The following is an 8,547-nucleotide window of genomic DNA, read 5'->3' on the forward strand; positions in this document are numbered from 1 at the left end:
GAGAGAGAGAGAGAGAGAGAGAGAGAGAGAGAGAGAGAGAGAGAGAGCGAACCAGTTGGGAGTTGGGAGTCAGGGCAGTGAGTGCAATGCAGTGGAGGTGAGTTTATTCGTGAGTTCAGTTCATGGAGGTCATCAGAGACAGTAGAAGCTAGAAAATGAGAAGGAGCCCGAAGACTAGAACAGAATGTCAGAGTTAATATGAGGTGGATTCAGTGCAGAGCAATTCAGCAAAAAGCCAAGAGAAGCCAGATTGAATCAATCAGCTTGGCGAGGAGTTTGAGCCAGAAAAGCTGAGTTGAACTAGCCAGCCAGGATTCACAAAGAACTAGAAAGGGTGATCTTATTCAGCAGTAAGCCTCAGAAGCTAAAACATTTGGCCTCCAATTAATTTTACAGAGTGGTTTGTTCAACACTGTTCAATTCTTTTGGACCAAGGCATCCACTGATATCTGTTATCACTTTCTTGGTCACCAATCAGAGAGGGCAGATCCCAGAATCATGGTCTCCTTCTCCCACAGTATTCAGTGACATAAATCTTTTACCAACAGTGAGAACCAGGTTTTCACACTTTCATTTAGTGTAGGAAGGCAAAACGTCACAGAAACCATTGGTAAACTTCCTTGTAAACGTCATGGTCTTATGAAGATTGCACTGACTTCTAAATAAGTTAAAACCAGCTACCCTAAGATCTAGGCCAAAGGAGAGGTCCAATGAGAAACAAGAGGGCAGGACTAGAGGTAAGATGCTTTGATATGACCAAAGAATTATATCTAACTTACATTTTGTGTTCCTTGGTTTTTGTTTGTTTGATTGGTTGGTTGGTTGGTTGGTTGGTTGGTTTGTTGGTTGGTTTTGTGTTCAAGTTGGTAACAGTTCCTTTGGAAGAGAGTAGCTCATTTGAGAAATTGACTCCTTCAGATTGGCCTATTTGCAAGGTTTTTAGACATTTATTCTTGATTTACTAATGTGGGAGGGCCCAGTTCACTATATACAGAACTACTCCTGGTCAAATGAGCCTTGGTAGCAGAAGAATGCAGGCTGAGCAGCCACAGGGAGCAAGCCAGCAAGTAGTTTTCCTTCAGGGTTTTCATTCATCTGCTCCCGTTTGAATTCATGATCTTACTTCCCTCACTGTTCAGGCTATGTGCTGAATGTGTGAGCCAAGTGAACCCTTTCTTCCCCCAAGTTGCTTTTAGCCAGAGTGTTTATTACAGTAACAAAGGCTCAAACTGCAACAGGAATTGGTACCAGAGACTGGGATGTTTCAGTGATGAACCCAACCATGTTGTTTTGGAGGGAATATTGTGGAAGGATTTTGGAACTTTGGGATTCAAAAGAAATTGACTACTCAGAGGTTAATAAGCTATTGTAGAAGCTTGGGAGATCGGAATGTTGAGAGACATGTAGACTATGGGGGATGATTTATGAAGTTTCAGAGGGAAGCAAAGACTCTATCATGATTGTTCTTGTGATATTTCATATTAAGTATCTGTGGAAATAAAACCTGTGCTTTACATTTGCTTTATTACATTGTAATAACTATGTGACACCACATTTATGACGTACACATGCACACTGACTTTGAACAAAGCCAGTATTCAAACACAATACATAATCTACTTAGGCTATATAACTAGTTATGAATGAAATAAGATAACTGTTCAAGTTTGTCCATGTTCTAAGTATTTTTTGACTCAAGTTTATGAAAGTGTCCCTTTTTTAGACATAGTTTAACTAGAGTGAGTATGTTTGCCTCACAGTATATAAACATAAAACAACATTCCCAACTCTTTTCATTAGGATATTAATTTCCATAAAAATATTGTAAGATTTAAGTAGAGTTTTCAATATGCAGAGTAAACAAACATCAGGAAATAGCATTGTACAGATGGTGAATAGGGAACAATGAGACTTATTATGTTTTAAAGCACAAGGCTAGCCACCTTGTGACATGAAAATTAGTAGTATTAATAATGCATGGTAGTCATATACAGCAGCAGATACTGCAAGTCTCATGAAGAGTTGATATTTTTTCCTTTTGCCTAATGGTATAGAAAGCAAGATATTGTATATTCTAGCTTTGGTATTAGCTTATATGCTTTTCTGAAAATAGATCTAACTGGTTTTATGGCCTTCCTGTAGTGACTGAAGACACTAACATGTCTCAAAACAATAGGTGGTCCAGAGACTTTTCATGAGAGAACATTTTAGTGACAGATTTGCTTTGGTATGCTAATGTTAAGGTGTATTTTCTTTCTTTGAGTTCATTCCAGCTGGTCTAAATACAGGAGAGTCCCTGAAGGAATCCAGCATGAATGTTTCATTGTAGAAAAGCTGCATTGATGTGATCATTCCTTCATGGAAAATTGACACTTTTTTATATAGCCTTAAATTATCACAATGACTGATTTTATAATTTTTCTGTCTGCTTAGTGGAGGCAAGTAATTCTGTGTGGTATTATGCTCAAAATTGGTACTGATAGCAATACCTGTGAGCCATTTACCTAAGAATTGTTGGTGCCATGATTTGTTGAGTGAGCTCTTAGGATTTAGCTTTCCATTATAAAAATTATTTAAGCACTGAGAAAACAGAATGTGTTTTCATGGAGAATTAGGGTTTCTTTCGGCTTACATCAAATATCAAATACAAAGGCAGAATTTATGCAGAGTATCACTTAGAAACTTATCTATAATCACTGTTTTTCCCTCCAAACTGAGCAGAAAGCTGCAGACTACCATATTATTTTGAAATTCTCTCTCTATCTATTTCTCTCTGTTTTTCTGTCTGTTTCTCTGTCTCCTTCTTCCTGCCTCTCTCTCCCCCCACTGTGTGTGTGTGTGTGTGTATGTGTGTGTGTGTGTGTGTGCCACGTGTGTGCAGATGCCCACAGAGGCCAGAAGAGAGTGTCAGATCCTCTAGAGATGGAGTTGCAGACAATTTGAGCTGGCTGCTGTTGAGTACTGGGTACCAAGTGCTTGTAGCTATTGAGCCAGCTCTCCAATAGGAGCACTATTGTTTGATATGGACACATTACAACTGCCTTCATTCACCTTCTCTTCCATGTTCTTTTCACTTCTAAAGAAATTGTATTAAGACAGAAGATAAGAAAACAAATGGCTGTGGGAAACAGCATGTAGAGAGAAACACCACTCTAAATGCTGTTATTAAAGAAATTCATAGCATGACATATAGCTTGTCAAGAGAGACTCAAGAGAAATTATGACAATGTATGGGGCGGGGGAGAGGCTGTATCTGTGACTCCACCTCCAAATGGGACTTCTCAGAATATAAATTCAAGCCTACCTTCAATTTTTCAATTTTTAGAATGATTTTTTTTTCTATTTCAGCTGGAAAGAAAATTACTATTAACTTAATAGTTTAAACAGTATGTATTCTCTTATACCTCTAAAGGTCAGAAAACTAAAAGAGACAAAAATCAAGGTGTTGGTGAGATTTTACTCTTTCCAGAGCAAAGACACTCCATTTCCCAGCTTTTGTCGGCTCCCCCACTTCCTTGATACCCAGCCATCTTATCTTCAGAGAAAACAGGACCCAATGCTGTCCTAATGCACCTAGCATTTTGCTCCTGGCTCTTCTGTCTTTCTCCTTTCCCTTTAAGAAACTTTGGATTACACAGGACTTGCTGAGTTAATAAATCATCACACACACACACACACACACAGACACCACCACCTTATCCTAAAAATAGCAGACCATAACTCCCACCAATTTTCAAATCCCAGTGATGAGAATAAGGACATTTTTACTGAGTCATTGTTCTGCCAACCTCAAGTACGTACAATCCATGCCAATCCAATAGCAACATCTCAAAAGCAAACATCTTCATTCACACATTTATCTACAGCTAAAACCCTATAACCAAGGCATAGCACCTATTGGACATCTGGTATGCAAATGGGTCTCTCTTTTTAAAATAGATGCTCAGGTCAATTGAGCCTTCATAAATTAAAAGCATACTGACCTGACTCACAGCTCTACTTTACTTTTGCCTCACTTATGTGAAAGATCCAGTACCTCCCTTTCATAAAAGAGGCAAATGTAGATGTGCTGTAACGTTTGTGCACACACCAACCCCTCCACAGGCATATGCCCATGCATCCATTAAGGTTTCTGAATCAAGCCTTTTTGAAGGAGGAAAAGTTCTCCCTGCTGATTTCTAGGGATTTTGCTTTTATTTCCTGTGGTGTCAGCCATCGTCGTGTGGCTTCCTGAACTGACCATTTGCTAACCCCAATAACTCTTCATTCTGATGAAGAGTGGGGGCCATATTTGCATCTAAGTCTAAGAACCCTACCTCCCAGCAGTATGAACACTTGCCCAGTGTCACCCACATCCCATTGATGGTGCATACACTAAGGACCACACACTCTGATCACCTTGACTAACCTCTGTATAATGGGATTAATGAACTATTATGGGCTAGAAGTCACCTCACCTCTTTTTTTCTGGAAGTTAAATTCATATACTCCTGTTCCAAATTCAGAAAGATTATTCTATTTCCCAAATGCAGAGTTCTCTGTTTCTCATTTGTTTAAAAAAAATCACCAGATAAACAGCCCACTGCTTTTCTTGAAGTCCCCATTGAGGACCATCAGTCAGAATTTCTTCCTTTAAGGTCCTTGAAGATGGTAGAGTGATAGAAACAGAGGACCATCTAGGTACCATCTGTTGCTGATTTATCCAGAGGAGCTTGGGAAGTAAGCCGAAGCTTCAGACAGCTCCTCTCCTCCAAACTCCCCTTCTCTATATCAATGACCTCAACCTTCCTAATGTTGTGACCCTTTAATACAGTTACTCATGTTGTAGAGACCCCCAACCATAAAATTATTTTTGTTGTTACTTCATAACTGTGATTTTGTTACTGTTGTGTTGAGAACCAGTGCTTTAGACCATCAGCAGCAGAATATGCCAACAATTGGCCAGAAATTCTTTTTATCTTCTATGGCCATCAAAACATTCATTATCTTAAATCTTCATGCCATTCTGAAGCTAATGAAAATCATTATTACAACTTGATAACCAGAAAAAAGTATCATGACATTTCATACATGAAAATTCCAAAACCAGAGACCCAAGCAGATAGTGGCTCCGTAGATAAAGTATTTGTCCTTTATTTGCCCTGAAAAATTTCCCTGAAAAATCCTAACTTGGATTTTCAGAACTTATAAAAAAAGCCAGGTAGGCATGGAGGCTGCAATTTATGTAATCCCAGAATTACAGAGAAAAAGAATTCTCCAAGCAAAGTGGCCAGATTGACTACACGATCCATGAGCTCTGAGTACTATTGAGATTGACTACATGATCCATGAGCTCTGAGTACTATTGAGGTTGACTACATGATCCATGAGCTCTGAGTACTATTGAGATAAGCTCTGCAAGAGATCTCTGTGTTTTATTCAATAAATAAGAATGACTGAAGAAGATACCAGATATCAGCACTGGACCACAAGAAAAGCTGCTGATATATGTATGACAACACACATGTGAACACACATATACCTACATATACTATGCATATATATGTATGTGTGTGTGTGTACATGCAAAAATTGTCATAATGAAGCCCACTGTTTTGTATTATAGCCTAAAATAAAAATAAAAATAATAATAATAATTACTAATACAATAGTTTTATATTGGCAAGAATTCATTCTATGATATCCTATTTGATCCCCACTGAGCACCACGTTCATAATCAATGCTTATAACTGTAGTCCTTGAGTAAATTTAGGAGTGAGCATCTTGACCAAATGTCTGGATGAATTGCCATACCTAGACAATAATAGAGTTGATATGTGACAGACATCTGATCAGATTTCAGAACCTCAATTCCAGATTTCTATGCAGTGTGTGCTCCTTTGGTGCATCTAAATTACTGTCCCATCAGAAATGCTCAAACATTCAAGCATCATCTTGGTTGATGTTATCTGATTATTAAAAACCAGCAAGCAAGCAAACAAATAAACAAAGCCCAACAATACAATGTGTTACTAGAGGAGCCTTGAAAGAACCAGAGCCCAGGTGTAAGTATTCATGAAACGCGTCTGGTGGCCGTAATTACACCATACCAGGCTTCTTTGGGGGACCAGAGAACCAGAGGACACTCAATAGACCTCATATTTGACATTCTTTTCAGATGAACATTTTATAAAGTATTTAAAATTAGTCATTAACGACTGCATAACTTCTCCTTTTTGCAAACTTGGAATTAAGTTCTGAGACTTGAAACTACAAAAAGCTATGAAAAAACTCAGCCAGAACAGCTGTGGTCAGTAAGGGTTAAACTCCAACCTTCCCCCAAATCATCTGGCAGCTGTTCTTCCTGGCTGAACAAGGCAGTCAGAGCTTGCTTAATGCCACATGTGTGAGCCATGAGACAGGATTCTCTTTTGGCTTATGGACATGTGTTTGAGGTGCAGGTCTCATGACCATCCTTCAAACTCAGATTCTAGTAGAAATCCTATCGCCTTGCTTGAACACTGGTTTGGAAATGTAACACCATATAGACACACCAGGTCAACAACGGCTACTTGAAGCACATTGGCTCAGATTCAATACTACCGTGCCATGCCATAGACCAAACTGTTTTTAATGTATGAAGTCTTCTGCTCTTATAGAAACATACTGGTTTAATTATGGAAAACCAAGACTTTTTTTTCCCTCCTGCTGTCATTCCTCAGCATGTAAGTAAGCATCAGCTTAACATATCTTTGTATTATCCTATGTATGAATGTTTGATTTTAAAAAGTTCTATTTGAGCTATATATTTGAGTTCAATAACATATCAGTAAATAAATTTCCAAAAATTTTGCCAGATGGTCTTAAACATACTTCTGGCCTTTTATTATATACTTCTACAAATTAATATTTTCAGCATTAAAAATTCTAACATAAAAATATCAATTACCTCTGAAAGTATTAAAGTCCTCTATGTCATGCAATATCTAATATCAAGCAGAGTTTTAAATTTTATATAAAAATAAGTAAGCACATTCATTCCATTAGTATGCAAAATTCCATTGTTTAAAAATGATAAAATAATGCATATGCTAGAGACTTAAAATTTTTCCTTATGATTTACTATCAGTAAATGTTTGTCTTGTATACATACTCTATGTAGCTTAACACTATTAATTACTGCTGTCAATTGTTTTTGCAATTGTCCCCTACTTATTTAACCTCTGGGATCTAGGACTCCATCAGCAAGTGGCTAGCCAGGGGAAGGTATTTATATTTTGCCTATGCAATTTTAGCCTTTATATCTTCATCTATAAAATAAAGATAATTTGAGATTTGTGTTGGATATCTGTGTCTCTATTTAAGATAGCCCAAACTGGAATGGTTTAAAATAATATAAATCTGAGGTTGAAGTATGAATTACTAGGGAAAGTGGTGCTTATGGCACAAGCTTTGTTGCCAGAGTTCAGATTTCCAGAATCCATATAAAAAGATAGATGTGAATGCATTAGTGAGCTTTGTAGTATCAGCACTCCTGTGGTAGAATGGGAAGAAGAGACAGGAGAATGGCCCAGGCCAGGGAGCCTGGATTGTTGCATGGTTGTAGTTAACAAGAAAGATCCTGTGTTGAAAACGAGACAGAAGGGAAAAACCAACCTTTAAAGGTGGTCAGATGACCTCTGCTTGAACACACACATACTCACACACACACACACACACACACACACACACACACAGAGAGAGAGAGAGAGAGAGAGAGAGACAGACAGACAGACAGACAGACACAGACATACATACATACATACAGACAGACAGACAGACAGACAGACAGACAGATGGGTAGACAGAGAGAAGAGGAAGAGAAAAAAGTAAAACTAAAATAATTAATACAATATAGCTGTGATATTCTATGTGAGTTTAGAGGACAGAAAGCTAGGCGTAGCTAGGCTGGATAGCTCTGGTTCAGTGAGGTCTGTCTTTGACCTTCTAGTGAGGAAATTGGTAAGAGCTGAAGTCACCCCAAGGTTAACTGGAGCCCTGGGATTTGCTTCTAGGTGGTTCCAACTGCCTTGACAAGTTAATGGAGGTTGTTGATAGGAGGTCTTGACTCCTCCACACACATCCCTCTGAGCAGAACTACTTCAATGTCCCAAAAACAGGAAGTACTTTCTGAGAAAAAGTAAAGGGAAAGCATTAAGGCTTGCAGGATGCAGCTTGGAAGTAATCAATTCTGTCCTGGGCCTCTGTACTTTGTGAAAGGTGGGTACACAGAAGCACAAACGCCAGGAGATTGGGTCTCTGGGAGCCCTCTTCCTGTTAAGCTGCCTTTACAAATATACTTAGCAGGATGGACGTTGGGATTTAAATATAGAATATGCTCACTGCTCTGCAATAGCTCTTTGTGTTGTATGAATGCAAAGAGCATCCATAAAGATGGAGGCTTGGTCATCTCTGATGCTCACTCAGTGTGGCCTCCTGATGAAACAGAACAAAAGAAAGGAAGGAAGGAAGGAAGGAAGGAAGGAAGGAAGGAAGGAGGGAGGGAGGGAGGGAGGGAGGGAGGGAGG

The sequence above is a fragment of the Grammomys surdaster genome, unplaced genomic scaffold (genome assembly GCF_004785775.1).
Source record: "Grammomys surdaster isolate TR1022 unplaced genomic scaffold, NIH_TR_1.0 125450, whole genome shotgun sequence".
Lineage (NCBI taxonomy): Eukaryota > Metazoa > Chordata > Mammalia > Rodentia > Muridae > Grammomys > Grammomys surdaster.